The sequence below is a fragment of the Apteryx mantelli genome, chromosome 4 (assembly GCF_036417845.1).
Source record: "Apteryx mantelli isolate bAptMan1 chromosome 4, bAptMan1.hap1, whole genome shotgun sequence".
Lineage (NCBI taxonomy): Eukaryota > Metazoa > Chordata > Aves > Apterygiformes > Apterygidae > Apteryx > Apteryx mantelli.
Window position 1 is genome coordinate 13,240,246 of NC_089981.1, and position 18,780 is coordinate 13,259,025.

The following is an 18,780-nucleotide window of genomic DNA, read 5'->3' on the forward strand; positions in this document are numbered from 1 at the left end:
GACCTAATCGCATCCTAAAATCAGTTCTGAGGTAGATCAGATGCATCTGCCTCCAGAGACATTCATTTTTTTCTGCAGAAGAGCCTAGAGTGACTAAGTCAGGGTTAAACTCGCTGACTTCCATTGGCATTAAATAGGTGACGTCCTCCCTCAGTTTCCCAGTTCGTAAATGAAGGATTTTTTTGACTGACTTTGTAATTCACTGACCTCTGTTAAAACATGCAAATTCTTGCAAAGAGGCTTTATTCACTGGATTTCCAGTGATGAAATTTCTGGTGAGATAGGACTTGGAGGGTCATCAAGAGGTCACCCAGGACATCTTCTGTCCCTATCAAAACTTAATCGTAACCACTCCTGAGAGAAATGAGCCCAAGCTGTCCTTAAAAGACTCCTGTGATAGGAATTCTTTACCATCCCTGGAGGATGGTGACTCTTCCTACAGCTTGAGGTTTCTTTCTTTTTTTCCTTTAATGAAGATTTCTCTTTGACATGTTTTTTGGAATACACAGAAGTGAAAAAAGGAGAGAAAATATCTAGATTACAAATGGACTGTTTTAGCATTCACAATGCTAGGAAGCCAGAGCAGTGAACCTAATGGCCCTTTACACAGGGGAAATCCATACAACTATCAGCTTGGAGTAAGGAAGAACTCCGAGAAGCGTTAGCTGGATAGGTCCATGCATATGCTTGTCCAGTTGAATACTCAGCTACTCCTTTGAGTGTTATTTCTTATGGAGAAACCCTGAAATGCCTTTGTGATATCGTTATAAAAGCATTGACTGACAACTGTTTCTTTAAAATATATTTACTTAAACTTTTCAGTCAAGACAGAACTCATTCTCCTCCTTTGCCCCTTTCTTTCACGCCTTCCCTTCACTAAGCCTCCACCCCTCCCTCCTCCAGCCCCAAGAGCCCTTCAGGTGGAAGATTTCCTGGGAGAGGGTTAAAAGTTGGTACTTAAACGGTTTTCTTCTCAGCCCTTTGTGCAGCTGCTGGGATATGAAAGCGTCATTCAGCACACCCAGGTCACATCATCCACACAGCCTATTAAACCACTTCTCACACAGGCAGGAAACATCAAGATACACTTGTGACACACGAAAGCAAGTAATACATTAGGTGGGATTGGATTATACACTAACAGCCACCTCCTAAGCAAGTTTTGGAAGCTTTCCAGAAGCCATTCTATGTTCTTTAAAGGCGCTGTGCTCTAACACATTCATACCAGGGGAGACAGAAGTTGAGGAGATAAAGTTGTACAGCCCTTACACAAAATATTAGATCTCTAAACACAGGCGAGGTAAGTTTTGCAGCTTCTCTGGCTTCTCGCTTTGCTTTGCTTTGCTTTGTTTTGCTTTGCTTTCCTCTTCCTTTTCCTTTCTTCTTGCACAAATGTGAAAATACAGAAAGGAACTTCCACTGAAGTTATCAACTGTCTCTAGTTGTCTTTGGCTAGAATCATATACAGAGCTAGTTCTACAGCCGCAGATTAGACTGCTTTGATATTATTCTTTTGTTTCCCATAACCACCTGAGATTTTAGGGAAGAATGCATGCAGTAAGGAGATGGTGCAATTTCTCACCCTTTTTGAGATGTTAAGAGTACACATGAGATTCATTTTATTTTGCAGCTGATTGCATTATGTCATATAGCTCAGGTCTACCCCTGCAAAGGCACTTGAAGAGATAAGCCATAACTGGTGGGAATCCTCTACTGAATTAGTCATTCTAGTAATCCTCTTGGAGTCAACAGTGAGAAACAGGTACCTGCAGCACATGATTCATCACATCTACAAGTAGACTGGTCAGGTGTAATATGCCTAGCTTAGGTACAGGTGCCTACATGACTTAAGTCGATGAGATGAGATCAGACAGATGGGTAGTTTGTTAAATGCAGTTTGGTGGTGATGGAAAGGACCTTATCAAGCAAGACACATAGTTGAGCTGTCTGAATTGTGAATCGGTCCTTTTGTAGATGCACATCTTGTTTTTAGTTCAGGAATTTGCCACCTGCTGGTATTCAGGCATGTAGTTTCCCCTGACCATTTCTCTCTTGGTCACTCCTTTCTGACTGCCCAAATATGGCCCTGTGATTGCTGTGGTATGCTTCCAGTCATGCTCTGGCTACGTTGATGCTCAATGGAAGGAATAGGGGAAGAAAGGATCATGACTTGATAAGACGAGGGAGAAAATGACCTCCCATTGTTCTTACTGATCCTTTTCCTTGTAGAAATATCTGAAGGGGAACCATCCATGCAAAGTTTACCGTTCTGCTTGAAAAACTTTCATCTAGTGTAAGTACAACTGTAAGCATAGGAAAAGTCCCTAACTTTGCCCACTTCCTCTCTCGGCTTCACTTTGTGGGTTTGAAAGTAATCTTGGCTTTTCTCAGTTCCAGTGTTTCCTGTGGATGCTTGATCACTTTGTGCCTGCACAAAAGTTTCTGATTATGCTGCAGATGGAAGTAGTTGGTAGATAACTTGGCTTAACTGAATCATTCCACAGATTTGCTCACAGATCACCAACACAAATGAGAAGACCTGGTTGTGATGTAATTCTGCAGGACTTAAAATGGTGCATTTTAACACCAGCTGACGGGGAATGTTTTGATCCTAGAAGGAAGCCCATACAGTGGATATTTTTATTAAAAGAGTGCCTGCTTTTGGCTGACCTTAAACTCTCTGTGAAGAGTTTCATCTGGTGGTTCCCAGACTTCTTTGACCAAAGGAACTCTGGTGGTCTGGGTGCATAATGGCAAGCTAGAAACGTTACACTCTTTCTAAAGGTGTAGGCTACTCATTTATTAGTGACATGTAATGCTCGATGGGTTGTAGCTGGAATACAGGGTGAACCAAAGAAGTCCCATGTTTATGCTGGAATGTGACCTTGTCTCGAATGAGAAACTGTATGGATGTAGAAATGCCTAGGGACAAGGAGCTCAGCCATAACCTGAAAAAGGTGGATGGCATTGCAAAAAGCTCTGAGCTACTTTCTGGCACCAAAAGGGATTATTCTCTAAAGGTCATTCTAACCTGGTGGTGCTAATTTGCTTAAGCTCCTCATAGTGAGTGGAGGAAAAAAGGGTTCTGCAAAGGACCCTAATTTAGTCATTCTGAATCAGCCTATGAATCAGACTTATACTGGCTGTTGAAGGAGTTTAGTTAGACTAGCTTCATTAAGCTAAGTTAACCCTTGAAAGGATCACGCAGAGTGTATCAAAAATCATACTAGGTAAAATCAGTACAGTGCTGGGACAGAAGATCTCACAAGAGTCTTTCATTCTTCCTTCCTCTGATAGAAACAATGCTGAGATTTAGAACAATGTGAAATACTACACTAAGTCATATGTGCAATTTTTTTCCCCTCCATGATAGATAACCTTACCAGAACTCATTTTTCAGCCTGTGACATTTCATATTTACGTTTCAAAGTGTATATACACAAGAGAGTTCTTTTCTCTGCATGTGGTTACATTTCCCTTCTAAACAAGAATTCAAAGATCATTTGTACTTATAAAGCAAATCATCATTCTGAGCAATATTTCCAGGTATTCTTAAAGACACCCATTTTACAAAGATTGCTGTCAGGGACTTTGTCTCCCCTGAGGGCAAACATGCTGCATTATCTGCCTTGTAGTGCCCAAGGTGAACACTCTGGCCTTGTCCTTAGTGCATGGAAGGCTACCAGCCATGGAGCCAGTCCTTCAAGATCCTGGAGCACCAGGATTAAGGAACATATCACAGAGTGCACCTATCTCTGTGCCACCAAAGCCATGGCAGAAGCTTTGTACTGTGGAGAATTAAATAGCCGTTAAAAAAAAATACATGACAGAAACTAAACACTTCAAAAGCTTAATGCTAATGCTATATCTTTCTTGGTTTGTATCCACTTCTGATATAGAACTCATTATTAATAATGAAAAAAATGCTGATGAACCATGTGTCTGTCTTTGTTTTCCCAGGTGTATAAGCTGTATATTGCATATTGGCACCCGACTGACCAACATGGAGAACGCAAGCAGTGTGAAGGAATTCATTCTTCTGGGCCTTTCAAAGAACCAAGGGGTGCAGAAAATATGTTTTGTGGTGTTTTTGTTCTTCTATATTGTTGTTGTGGCAGGAAATCTGCTCATCGTTGTCACTGTAGTTAGCAGTCAGCGTCTGAACTCCCCCATGTATTTCTTTCTCTGCCACCTGTCCATTGCAGATATTTGCTTCTCTTCTGTCACAGCTCCCAAAATGATTGCTGACTTCCTTGTTGAGAAGAAAACCATTTCCTTTGGGGGTTGCATGGCACAGCTATTTGGGTTTCATATCTCCGGCGGCGCTGAGATCTTCATCCTCACAGTGATGGCCTATGATCGCTACTTTGCCATATGCAGACCCCTGCACTACACCACCCTCATGACCAGGCGTGTGTGTGGCTGGATGGTGATGGGTTCATGGGTGGGGGGCTTTGTGCACTCCCTGGTGCAGACCCTCATAACTGTTAGCCTCCCTTTTTGCGGCCCCAACAAAATTGACCACTACTTCTGTGATGTCCATCCCCTACTACAACTGGCCTGTACCGACACCTATGTTGCGGGCATCATTGTTGTTGCCAATACTGGAATGATTTGTTTGGTCTCTTTCTTCATCCTGGTCACGTCCTACATTGTCATTTTGTTTTCCTTGAAAAGGCGAACATCCGAAGCGCGGTACAAAGCCCTCTCCACCTGTGGGTCCCACATTACTGTGGTGATTCTCTTCCTTGGGCCATCCACATTCACCTACACACGCCCATCCAGCAGTCTCTCGGAGGACAAGAGGTTAGCTGTGTTTTACACTGTCATCACGCCCATGCTGAACCCACTCATCTACACACTGAGAAATGAGGAGATGAAAAGTGCCATGAGAAAACTGTGGAATAGAAAAGTTTGGCGTGAAAAGGGTGAGGTGTAGAACTGTGGTAACATTTTCTCAGGAGCTGACAAAATCAAGTCTCTCTCACTATAATTCCATTTTGGAAAATTTACTGAAAGCTCCCTTTTGAAGAAAAGCTTGGTTTTAGCTGTTGCAGTAATTAGGAAGACGCTGAAAGTTCATGTTTTGATTGGAATGGCATTGTAAACTCTGTGACTAGCAGGGCTTCCCTTTATGTTCTCTTTTTGAATAGCACAGGCGCAGGACTGGGGCTTCCAAGCACTGCTGAGACACCAGCAAATAAAGAAATGAATGCTATCAAAAATATTAAAATGTGTTCCAGGCAGAGCATCCCATTAGTCCGAGCTCTCCCGGGTGTAAACTTTCCGTCAGACAAACTCCATCTACTCTGTAATCTACTCAGCTAGGAAACGATGGCCCAAGGTGTCTGCAAGGCTGTTGGTCCCCTGCTGCTGGAAGCAATTGTACCAAAGGCTTCCTTCCCCTTTACTTTGGAGTAAATGCCTTCTTAGGAGTACTGCATTGTCATATGCTGAATCCACGGGTTAGCAATTAAACTGCTGATATTAGATGCTGGCTGGGTCATTTGCTGATGCAGGTGATATGAGGAGAAGCTTCTCCCCTTCCCATTCCAGTGCAGCAACTCTCTGCCTTTCTGCAGTAGTTCACCTATCACTAATGCCCTCCTTCCTAACCATCCCCTCTGCCCTTCATCTCTGCCTCAGATTTTGCATTTTACTGTTTATTACTAAAACAGAATCAAAGATCCAAGTGAAAGATAAATTGCTCACCGTAGGAAATTGTCGCCACCAAAGAAAGCATTGCGGGGCAAGGAAAGCATTGGGGGGCAAAGAAAGCATTGGGGGGCAAAGAAAGCATTGGGGGGCACAATTTTATGTGTCAATGAAAAAAAAAATTATTTGGGAATAATTCCTGTACTCAAGGTCTGTATGCCTTGTAGCCCAAGAGGGCACATTTACAAGTCCAGGCAAAGGAAGAAACATGTATTCCAAGGGAATAGCTGGAACAGCTACTTCTGCAGGAAGGAAGAGATGTGAAGATGGAAGATTAAATCATCTCAGAGCCAGTCACAGCTGCCACAGGGAGGTTAGTTGTAGCAGCTAAGGTTCTCCACAAGGCCAAAGGAGCCACGAGGAGCCACGGGACCCTGACTCCTACCTTGCCAGGAGGAAAAGAGCAAATGAGCTGCGTGAGGGAGAAAGACATCTGTGTAATGCACTCTGAAAGTAACTAAAGCACTTTCTTTTTTCTTCCTTCACTTCATGTTCCCTATAAACACTTGCTTGCACTTGTGTTGCACCTTAACATGGCTTAAGTGTGATTCAAGATAAGAAGGTGTTCCCTGCACAGGAGAGCGGCAGATCTACAGACCAAACCCTGGGACAATGTCAGAAATGCTCTGGTTCCCTGAATGTCCTCTGTTCTATGCAGGGGGTGCATTTGCAAAATCTTGCACATGGTCAGCCATGACGTTGATTTTAAATAGAAATGTTTCCAAAAGAAGCACATAGCTAATACTAAATGAAGTCCATTTATCTGGACAGCATTGGAAAGCAAGCAAGAAAGCAAGCAAACCCCCCCACAATGTGACATGGTCTAGGTGATCACACTCAAGAGTCACCCTGTAGAGATTACTCTAATAGCTGTCCAAAATATATATTTTAGCTCCCCGTCCACTGATTCTTTCTGACAAAGAATACTTCACATGCCTCTGCGATCTCATTGCTTCTGGTAAGCTTGTGCTTCTGCTGTGCAATTTACTTGAAATATTTCTGCCACAACTTCCCCATCTGGAGAGAGAGAGTTGTTCTTGCAGATGCTCTTGGAAGTTGCTTTTGCAGAATGAGAAATGGAGCTAGACATTCAGGCTGTCCGTTTCATCCTCTGTAGTTTTCAGCCCTGGCAGAGATGTGGACTGCTCTCGTGACACATAAGAAGCAGCTTGGAGCTGAGAGATTTTGATGAAAGTGCCTGAAGTGGTCCAAGAAGGTCATCAGAGGAGAATAGCAGGCAATCCTGCCTTTGAAAAGAGACATTATTGTTGAGTGACTTTTGTGAGGTGCATTTTATGAAGTAGAAAGAACTCAATTTTTTTTACCCTTTATTTAATTGGTGTCTTCTTTGCTTATTTTTCAGTTATATGCCATTTCCAGAAATATCTGTCAAAAGGAAGTTTCTGGTGTTACAGAGTCAAGGAGTCAATAGGTAGCTGCAGCACTGCCTATGTACTCAGTCTTAACTTGTCCCCTCTAGCTGTACACATCGTGGCAACAATGCTCTTAACACACACGCTTTGGGCTTCCCCACACTGCTTTCCCTCTGCCCATGGAGTGGCATGGAGATAGGGCTGGAGACACAAAAGAATATTTCCTCTGCTGCTGAAGTTGGAGGGTGGAAGAGGCAGAGATCTCGTGAGAAAGAACTGATTGACCTGTGATTGTGGAACAGGATTAAGATCCCAAAGGATTTGCCAGTATTGTGGACATTGTTATGCAGCTCTTGCCATCTATCTTTTCAGTGTAGAAACTGAACACTAGTGATACTTGCGTACTGCACTAGAGTGCAGCAAAGGTGAATACAAGGGTGTTGGTGAGTAAAGGAGATTCAGCAGCGGTGTATTTATTACCCCAGGGGCATCACAGGTGTGTTTATGGGGGTTTCCATGCCCAGTCCAGAACTTGGCTGAGGTGTACAAAAACCTTACTGACACATCGTTAATGCAGATTATCTCCAGTATTCACCCACATACTGTAGGAAAGGTGGTGTGAGGAAGTACAAGCCTGCTCTTTTGGAGACTGAGGTCACAACCCAGAAACTCATGAGCAATAACTGGAACCCATCCACACAAGATGTAGCCCAGTACAGCACATATAGGACAATGACTCTCCTGCTTCAGGTTTCCTGGCATCCCTTGAACATGGTCTGATTTCACTTAGGGTGCCTTAAAGACAGTTTGTGCCTAAAGGCACATCTCTGCTAGACAGACATGAGGTAGGTGTCCACTTTACCTCCTCCAGAAGGATCTACACTGATAGCTGAAGTGATGTTAATTAGCCAGCTGCCTTGTGTCATGATGTGAACACTGATGGTTGCACAGAAATGCATGGACATTCTACCAGAGTCAGAGAGCAATAGCAAGGACTAGTTCTGTTGAATTCCTTCAGAGGGTTGAAACAGAAGGTACGTTCACTGCTTGAGCAGAATTCCTTAGGGGATGACTAACATGTTGAGACTCAAATGGTAACATGCACTATCCTTCTCAGTCAGTTTTTCATTTCCAAATCAACACTTCAAAAGTGGATGTTTAGGGAACCTAGTAACTAGTCTTCCTTTTTAAAAGGGGCAAAGATCAGAAATATGAATCTGGAGGATATTTCCACCAACTCCCTCAAATAAATAAACGGAACTCGCTATTACACACATCAGTAATACATTCTGGGTTAGACATCAACTGTCACTCCTTGAGAGAAGCATTGACTTTGAAAGGAAACTTTCCCCAAAAGACATAAAAGGGAATACATTGATATTGAACATACCAGTGATCAATATGGATGTGTACTGATAACACTGTGTCTCTGATGCCATCACAGGTGGCTTTATTCTGTGCTTCAGGTCCTGTCTACGTGACCTATGTGAAGAACAAGAACAATGTGACGGAGTTTGTCTTCCAGGGACTCACACAAGATGATGCATTAGCAAAAGTATCCTTCACATTCTTCTTAGTCTTCTATGCCACTGTTATTCTTGGAAACCTGCTTAGCATCAGCACTATACAGAACAGTCAACAGCTGGACTCTCCCATGTACTTCTTCCTGAGCTGCTTGTCCTTTGTAGATATCAGTTTCTCTACTGTCACTGTTCCCAAACTTATTTATGACCTTCTTGCTGAAAAGGAGACCATCTCTTTTGTGGGCTGCATAGCACAGCTCTTTGGGGTCCATCTCTTTGCCTGCACGGAGATGTTCATCCTCATAGCAATGGCGTATGATCGTTACGCTGCTATATGCAAGCCGCTTCATTACACAAGCATTATGAACAAGCATGTGTGTGGCCGGCTGGTGGCAGCTTCGTGGGTGGGAGGCTGTGTGCACTCCCTGGTGCAGACCCTGCTGACCGCTCAGCTAGTGTTTTGTGGGCCCAATGAGATCGACCACTACTTCCGTGATGTACACGCTTTGCTGAAGCTGGCCTGCACTGACACCTACGTGGTTGGTTGCATCGTGGTTGCCAATAGTGGTCTGATTTCCTCAGGCTCTTTGCTTGTTCTTGTTGTGTCCTACATCATTATTTTGGTCTCTTTGAGGACACACTCTTCCAAAGGGCCTCTGATAGCACTCTCTACCTGCACCTCCCATATCACTGTTGCACTTCTGTTCCTTGGGCCATACATTTTCATCTATATGCGCCCTTCCACCATCTTCTCAGAAGACAAGAGTAGAACTGAAACTAAGTTCAAGGTTTCATGTAGCTCTCATCTTTCTTTGGAAATTGTCAGTCAAAAGGATGTGAGGATATTGTCACCAGTCAAACCCGAGCCTTTGGGGTGGTATTGTGGCTTTTACCTTTAGACACCTTAGAGCTGTGTAAGTCTCAGGTCTAGGCTTCTCCTGGCATTAAGAGGAATAACTAGGTATTTTGAGAGGTTATGCTTTCCCATTAGCTCCTACGAGCTTCAGAGAGTGGTGTCTGCTCACGTTTCCACACAAAAAAAGTGATGGTGGTGCTAAACTTCCAAGAGAAAGCAAATCCTTCAGGATGGCACAGCACAAGCAGGTTTCATCTCACATATATTGGTGTGCTGACATGAGGTGCCTCAACTTGAGAGAGCTGCTGAAGACAGCAAGAGACCTTTGAGGGGACTGCGATTCATTGCATGGTAAAATAGGAGCATGAGAGGAGCAGGATGCTGCACTAGGTGTCTGCCTTACAGTGAAGGGTGACATACACTGTACTAGACTTTCCAAGGCTCCCAGGAACACTGATGGACACAGAGGCCGTTCCCCAATGCCAGGCATTCACTCCGATTTTCATCAGTCTGTGCCAACCTGGTGTCTCTGGGAACGCTTCATTTAAAGGAGCTCTGCTAACACCTTTCCAAGGTCTTGGCCTTATGTCATAGCTGAGCTTTATAATCTATCAGAGCAGCAATCCAAGCATGGTTAAATACCATAGTCAATGTTGGAGCCACAATCCAGTTCAATTGTCGGGACATTTTTCACCGCTTTATTTAGAGACTGGATGAAGTTTCATACTTTGGCCAGTCGTCTGGTGCTTTACACTATAAAGACCTAAGGAATAGGCATCTCAGTGGAAATATGGGGATCCAATATCTCTCCATACTCCATAAGATATAACCTGATTCCTAGCTGAACACTGAAAATTTCCCTAAAATTCTTAACAGTACTGTTCTTGATCCATCGAGTTTTCCTCAACTGTTTGCAGCAGGGAAACCCCCAAATGCCCCTACAACCTCCTGACTCTGGGCAATGCTGTTCTACTGCAAATAGACTTACTTTAGCATTGCTGTCATGACAAGTGATTCAAGGCCAGGATTTTCCCAAATCTCCTCCTGGAACTGAGATTTGGGGAAGGGAAGAAGAGGAACAGGATTCTGGATGGTGGATCAGAAGGCTTTCTTAGAAAAGCAAACTGTAGATTTGAAGAGACAGCAGCTCTTTAACATTTTAGATTCCCTAATTTTGTCTGGGTTTCTCGAGGTGGAGACTAAGGCATAGGTGAATGCAGGACTTAGATGAATGCGGGGCTTATGAAAATCTGTTCTTTTTGATGATATTTGTCAGAAAGCATACTTAGGTTTGAGATTGTGATTCTTGATTGAAACATGCTGCCAGTTCTGCTGATGCTTAGCTCTAGATGGCTTTGACTATCTTAAACATCAGCGCAGAGAGAGGTGTGCAGACATGACTCATTGCTGTGCAGGGAAGCTCTTTGATGACAACCTACCTGTCTTTTTCTGGAAGAGTAGTAGTGTACATTGCTCTTCCCAGAGACCTGTAAACATACACAGGAAAATAAAATGATGCCTGTGATTTCTTTTCAAGCTATTTCCTTCCTGTTAGCTGGGAGTCCACTGAAAGAGACAATTTTGGACACCTCAGAAATCTGGTTTAAAAATCTCACATCTCTGTCCTAGATAAGGACAACGCAACATTGATACGTGTAAAAACTGTGAACTTCACATATCTGCTGATACTTAATAATCAGAAACAAGAGATAAACCTTGAGCTTCAGCCTCTGCAGCAACAGAAAGATGACAACTAGCAGGACCAAAGGGCTACATTTTCCTGAGACTTGTAAAATCCTTCTTTAGGGTGCCATAGATGACCACAGGGACACAATCTTTGCTAGAGTTATGCACAGCTTTAAGGAGAGGAAGTCAGGGAAAATAACAGCCCTAACAGGCTTGCAGTGAAATGCAAAGGGAATCCGCAAGACCTCTTTCCATCCCCCTTTGACTGTAAACCTTATGCAGAGGCAGGAACCTCTCACCTGTCTGAGATTAATTCTGTCACTTTCAGCTCAATAAAGATTTCAACTCCTTCTGCCAACTGAGGGACAGCATTTGTAAACTCAGCCAGAAGGGATAAAACATCGTTTAGCGCTAGAACACCTATCCTTAGAGCTAGCTTAGTTGAATTGATAAAAGGATTCCAAAACCTTTCCCAACTTTCTCATCTCCCAGAAATGATTGGTCATTTATTCTCAAAATCACATTGATGCCAGACATGTAGTTGGTAAGTCACCATCTTATTCCATCATTCTTTTAAGTGAAAGAACATTGCAGCTTGATTAACTTTCAGATTATGTCCAATGTCCTTAAAATAACTACCAGTTCACTCAGTTGCCTCAAGTGGATTGATGATATGCGGAGATGAAAAGCAGGAATAAGTTCTTGTTACTTCACAATGGTAGCAAAATTAGAAGTCAATCTTTTCTGCATTGCTGTAGTTTTTTCATGTTTCCAGGCAGAAGGGGAAAAAAGGAGGTAGTAATGAGTGACAGAAGAGGGAGATTTAACAGAAGAGGGACAGTTACTTTCCCTAGTGTTTGGGGGGCAAAAACACGGGTGTCTCTTCTCCAAGATTTCCTTTCCAGAACTTCAGGTTCTGTGTGTTGCACTGGAAGAGGCTACTCCTTTCAAATACTGAAGACGTAGCAGAAATGGCCATAAATTCAAATCACATTGCTTTTCTCCTCTTGAATATCTTTGAAAGCTTTTTCTCATCTTCACGGACTGGTGGTTTTCCTACATGAGCAAACGTTCCTAGTAGAACAGAGAACTGCAATTCTGTGCCACGCACTCCTCAGGCAGGAGTCCTGTTTGTGCTTGGAACTTGCAAGTTAAGAGTCAGGATTCCTCCAGCTTTCAGCAGCAGAGGAACACAGTCTTTCAAGATAGAAGTTGCAGATACAACCAGTTAAAAGTCCACCTAAAAGCACTTCTAACAATTAAGTACCTTTCTGAATCTCACCCTTGGAAGCGGATCAAATCTTCCTTGGAAGTCCTACTCTTTGTACCAAGGTTTTGATAAATTCTCCCCAAACAAAGTTCTCTTTCTAACAAGTCTGCTGAAGTTTCTCTGATATGACCTAAAACTCTCCTCAGAGCATCCTTCACCTCCTTATTCCTTTAGGCTGTAGCTGGTAAGATTCAGCACTGGAGTCACCACTGTAGAGAGCAGAGGGGCCCATTTGTCTCAGTCCAATGAGTAGCTGGATGTTGGGCTACCGCACATAAAAACGGTGCTGCCATAAAACAAGAAGAGAGCTCTCAGATGGGAAGCACAGGTGGAGAAGGCTTTGCATCTGCCCTTGGAGGAGTGGATCCTCAGGGTGGTGGAGATGAGGTAGATGGAGGAGATGAGAATTGCCAGAGATGTGAAGATGCCACGAAACACACCAAAAATGTGAAGTACCGTCTCTTTGCTATAGGTGTCAGAGCATGAAAGCTGGATCCTAGGGGGATGTCACAGAAATAATGACCGATAACACCAAAGTCACAGAAAGAGAATGTGAAGGTGGAGATAGTTTGCGCAAGTGTGTGGACAAAGCCAGTGAAAGAGGAGATGATTACCATCTGTGCACAGGCTTTTGAGGACATGACAGTTGCATAAAGAAGAGGGTTACAGAGAGCCACATGCAGTCATATGCCATTACTGCCAGCAGGAGACACACAGCACTAGCCATGAGGAGACAAGTGAACAGCTGTGCCACACAGGCACTGACTGAAGTGGCTCTCCTCACTGCTGAAGAGTTCACCAGCAACCTTGGGGAGATAGCTGAGGAGTAACAGAAATCCACAGGAGCCAAGTTACTGAGGGAAAGGTACACAGTGTGTGAAGCCGGGGGATCAACCTTCATCTACATGATCCTTCCAAGATTCCCTATTAATGTGCTTAAAAAAAGCGGGTTACCTTCACCTCTTGGCTTTCTGTTAGTCCAGAGAGGATAAACTCAATGGCCACACAGTGATTCCTCTCAGGCATGTTGCTAGCACACTCATGTTATCTCCCGACAAGAAACTGGTTCAACACCTAGAAGTAATGGGAAACTGGCAACACACAATTGATTGTCTCAGTAGCCACAAGGAAGTACGGCGCATTTTCATCATAGCTTCTGACTAGACTTCTTTAATTATGCATTGAAATGACTTGTGATACAAGGGAGTACTGTTCCTATTTTTCAGGTGAGAAAAGAAAGCGCAGAAAGATAAAATAATTTATTCAAAAGGCAGCAGCAGCACTGTGAAACACAAGTCCTAGTCTGGCACTACAATGGTTTTTGTGTGACCTCTTTTAGTGTGCCTTTTTTAAGGAAAAAAGTCTGCTTTTCTTGAGGACATCTATGGAGCACTCTTCTCCCCTCACTCGTGGCCACGGTTGGGTGTACAGGATCATCCAAATGGCCCACTCCAAGGGCAATGGCCCGCTTGTTCCTGAAGATACATGGTCTTGACACTAGTTCAGACATCATTCTTCCTGTATTGCAATCACCAATACATTTTTTGCCTACTAGCTAACTCCCCGGGCATTGGTAGCAGGGTAGTTAGAGCTCAGTATGGGCCACAAAGTCCATTAACAGGGCAAAGCAGCCCCCATTCAGCCTTGCTGAAATAGGAATATAATGGTTAGGCTGCAGCTGTGCCAACTTGCTAAGACCTGCCTTAATTACATGGACCTCCACCACCCTGACCTTTGGGACTGCAACTTGTAAACATACAAATAACACATCCACATCCTGCCAGAAGAAAGTAAGAGTTTCCTCTCTTGAAAGAAATGCTGGCAAGCACTAAATGGCACCAGCAGCAGGAAAACCCAGCTTTGCATCTTCCCAAAGAGGAGCAGATACCACAAGATCCTCCAGGTTTGGCTGAGAAAGGATTTCTCATTTGCTTGCATCCCTGTTGTCAAGGAAAAGTGGCCATCTTCTGCTCAGGAATAAATTGGGAAGAGTCACCAAATGAAATACTTTCCATTTAGAGGGTGAAAAATCTCATGCTAAAAGGGAAGGAATCCTGAACAAGAAGGGAATCAGTCATCCCTGTAAAGGGTCTACCAGCTTCACCTCACATGAAAAATTATTGTTAATCTATTGGAGGTTAGCAGTAACCTGGCTGACGCTCTCAAAGCGGAGTTCTTATCACGTGGGTGACTGAATGGAGGTTTCAGTTCTTGCTGAGGTCTGTTTCTAGCATAGGCTTCAAGGTATTGCATAGGTACAAAACTATTCTCTTACTGACCTGTTTCATCCAGAAAGGCAAGAGTATCTACTCTGTACTGTAGATACTGTCTATACTGTAGATACCAAGCCAGTTTATTCCCTGCTTGAGCCAAATCTTCAGAAGTACTTGCCCTTTTCAAGAAGCAGACAGCAGGATTAAAACCAGCCTATAATGGTTAGGTACACAGTTTAAGTGAGCAAAATGCTTACCCTGCTTAGATGCACAAAAGACCAGACTGCCTTTACACACTGAGTTATCTTTGCATAGCTGGCTGTTGTTTATCTCCAACCTACCAAACACTTTCTGCCCTAAAGCACAGCAACTAGCCTAGTTAATTCTCAGAAAAGGGCTTCAATGAGCTTGCTACCGACATGTTACTCTATTTCACGGACTACTTGGGAAACTGAAGGAGGAAATTTCCCTCTCCTGCCCCAACGTGAGTGATCAAACACCGGATTAGGTGCAAATTTGTAGAATCTCCATCTGTGCTGACATTTAAAATTCAGCTGGATCGGGCCGGAGCAATCTGATCTGACTGAAACTGCTCTGAGGAGGAGGTTGGACTTGATGACCTCCAGAAATCCTTCCCAACCTAAATGATTCTATGATTCTATCTGCAGATTGAAAATGATCTTTTTCATCTCTAAAATGAAGAAATAGGCCTACCTTCCTTGCATGAAGGTGCGAGATATTTTATGCTGTATTGTTGCAGAAATAAACTCTTATTTCAAAAGCTACAAACTTATGAGGCCTTCTACAGACAGCTGGAAGTAGCCTCACGATCCCAGGCCCTGGTTCTCACGGGAGACTTCAACCACCCTGTGATCTGCTGGTAAGACAGCACAGCTAGGCACAAACAGTCCTGGAGATTCCTGCAGAGCATTGGTGACAACTTCTTGACACAGGTGGTGGAGGAGCCAACAAGGAGAGGTGTGCTGCTGGACCTCGTACTAACAAACAAAGAAGGACTGGTGGAAGATGTGAAGGTCGGGGGCAGCCTTGGCTGCAGTGACCATGAGATGGTGGAGTTGAGGATCCTGCAAGGAGGCAGCAGGGCACCAAGTAGGATCGCAACCCTGGACTTGAGGAGAGCAAACTTTGGCCTCTTCAGGGACCTACTTGGAGGAATGCCATGGGTTAGGGCCCTAGAAGGAAGGGGTGTTCAAGAGAGCTGGTTAATATTCAAACATCACTTCCTCCAGGCTCAAGAGCGGTGCATCCCTGTGAGTAGGAAGTCAAGCAAAGGAGGTAGGAGACCTGCATGGATGAGCAAGGAGCTCCTGGCAAAACTCAACCAGAAGGAGGAAGCATACAGAAAGTGGAAAGGAGGACAGGCCACTTGGGAGGAATATAGAAACATTGTCAGAGTATGCAGGGATACGACGAGGAAGGCTAAGGCCCATTTGGAATTAAATCTGGCAGAGGATGTCAAGGACAACAAGAAGGACTTCTTCAAAGACATCAGTAGCAAGAGGAAGACTAGGGAAAATGTGGGCCCTTTGCTGAACGGGGAGGGTGCCCTGGTGAGGAAGGATGCAGAGAAGGCAGAGTTACTGAATGCCGCCTTTGCTTCAGTCTTTACTGCTCAGGCCAGCCCTCAGGAACCCCAGACCCTGGAGGCAAGAGAGAAAGTCTGGAGAAAGGAAGACTTTCCCTTGGTGGAGGAGGATCAGGTTAGAGATCATTTAAGCAAACTTGGCACCCACAAATCCATGGGCCCCGATGGGATGCACCCACGAGTGCTGAGGGAGCTGGCGGACATTATTGCTAAGCCACTCTCCATCCTCTTTGAAAGGTCATGGAGAACAGGAGAGGTGCCTGAAGACTGGAAGAAAGCCAGTGTCGCCCCAGTCTTCCAAAAGGGCAAGAAGGAGGACCCAGGCAACTACAGGCCAGTCAGCCTCACCTCCATCCCTGGAAAGGTGATGGAGCAGCTCATGCTGGAGGCCACCTCCAAGCATGTGGAGGACAAGAAAGTGATCAGGAGTAGTCAGCATGGCTTCGCCAAGGGGAAATCATGCCTAACCAATCTGATAGCCTTCTGTGATGGAATGACTGGCTGGGTAGATGAGGGGAGAGCAGTGGATGTTGTCTCCCTTGACTTGAGGAAGGCTTTCAACACTGTCTCCCATAGCATCCTCATAGACAAGCTCAGGAAGTGTGGGTTAGATGAGTGGACAGTGAGGTGGATTGAGAACTGGCTGAATGGCAGAGCTCAGAGAGTTGTGATCAGCGGTGCGGAGTCTAGTTGGAGGCCTGTAGCTAGCGGTGTCCCCCAGGGGTCAGGACTGGGTCCAGTCTTGTTCAACTTCTTCATCAATGACCTGGATGAAGGCACAGAGTGCACCCTCAGCAAGTTTGCTGATGATACAAAACTGGGAGGAGTGGCGGATACACCAGAGGGCTGTGCTGCCATTCAGAGAGACCTGGAGAGGCTGGAGAGGTGGGTGGAGAGGAACCTCATGAAGCTCAACAAAGGCAAGTGCACGGTCCTGCACCTAGGGAGGAATAACCCCATGCAGCAGTACAGGTTGGGGGCTGACCTGCTGGAAAGCATCTCTGTGGAGAAGGATCTGGGAGTGCTGGTGGACACCAAGTTAAGCCTGAGGCAGCAATGTGCCCTTGTGGCCAAGAAGGCCAATGGTATCCTGGGGTGCATCAGGAAGAGTGTTGCCAGCAGGTCGAGGGAGGTGATTCTCCCCCTCTACTCAGCCCTGCTGAGGCCACATCTGGAGTACTGCGTCCAGTTCTGGGCTCCCCAGTACAAGAGGGATGTGGCACTACTGGAGCAAGTGCAGCGAAGGGCTACAAAGATGATTAGGGGATTGGAGCATCTCTCTTATGAGGAAAGGCTGAGAGAGCTGGGCCTGTTTAGCTTGGAGAAGAGAAGGCTGAGAGGAGATCTTATTAACGTGTACAAGTATCTGAAGGGAGGGTATCAAGAAGATGGAGCCAGACTCTTTTCAGTGGTGCCCAGCAACATGACGCGAGGCAACGGGCACAAACTGAAACACAGACGCTTCCATCTGAACATGAGGAAAAACTTCTTCACTGTGAGGGTGACAGAGCACTGGAACAGGTTGCCCAGAGAGGCTGTGGAGTCTGCTTCTCTGGAGATATTCAAAATCCGCCTGGACGCGATCTTGGGCAACTGCTCTAGGTGACCCTGCTTGGGCAGGGGGTTGGACTAGATGATCTCCAGAGGTCCCTTCCAACCTCAACCATTCTGTGATTCTGTGAAATGGCTTCAGGAATACTGTTACCCCATAGAATTAAAATGAACAAAAGAGAAAAGTTTTGACCCCTGTTAGTTCTTTGAATGTGCTGGTGCAGACATTTTCCCTTCTTTCTCTGCTTTCAACTTAATTTCAAAAAATCAGATTTAGATCCATTCCTTTTAAATCCAGACCTTCACTTGCTCACAAACTGTTTTAGTGTTAATTCGATCCACGCACCAGCCAACCCAGAAAGAGAGTAATGGAGACACAAAGGAGGGAAGGATTGAGGGCAGGAGCCAAAAAAACCAAAAAACAAATAGAAAGTCTGGAGAGCTAGATGGAGAGGCAGAGAAATGCCCTTTCAGCCCTGCAGCAACAGGCAAGTGCCAGTGCCAGGAAGAGAGGTGACCCTCACAGCAGCTACTGGGAAGACAGTGAGATAAGGTGCTGTGGCTGGGAGCTGAAAGCTTTCTCAGAAGCACTAGGGTGAGAGGCCTTGCATGGCACTGCATAAGGGGAGCGAGGCATCCCCAGTGTGGGGCGAGACGGTGGTGGGGAAGAGATTTGGCACAGGCACAGGAGGGTGGCTGATGGCTCAGCAGGAGCTGTGTGCTGCAGCCACATAGGGAAGGAAAAAGCTCCTTACAAGCACCTTTCTCTCCACTGCCTGTACAGGCAGCCTAGGGCAACTAACTCATCTGGAGATGGCCATCTTGGGCGAAAGCTGGGAGAGATGAGTTGAGATGTCCTCTGGGGACAGCGATGGAGAGGCTCAGGGTGTAGGTGAGGAATTGGTGCTCTTCTCTACACACACAGAAGCACCACGCATCACTCCAGGACCCCTGTGTGTTGACCAGAGCAGCCGTGGCACCAGCTGA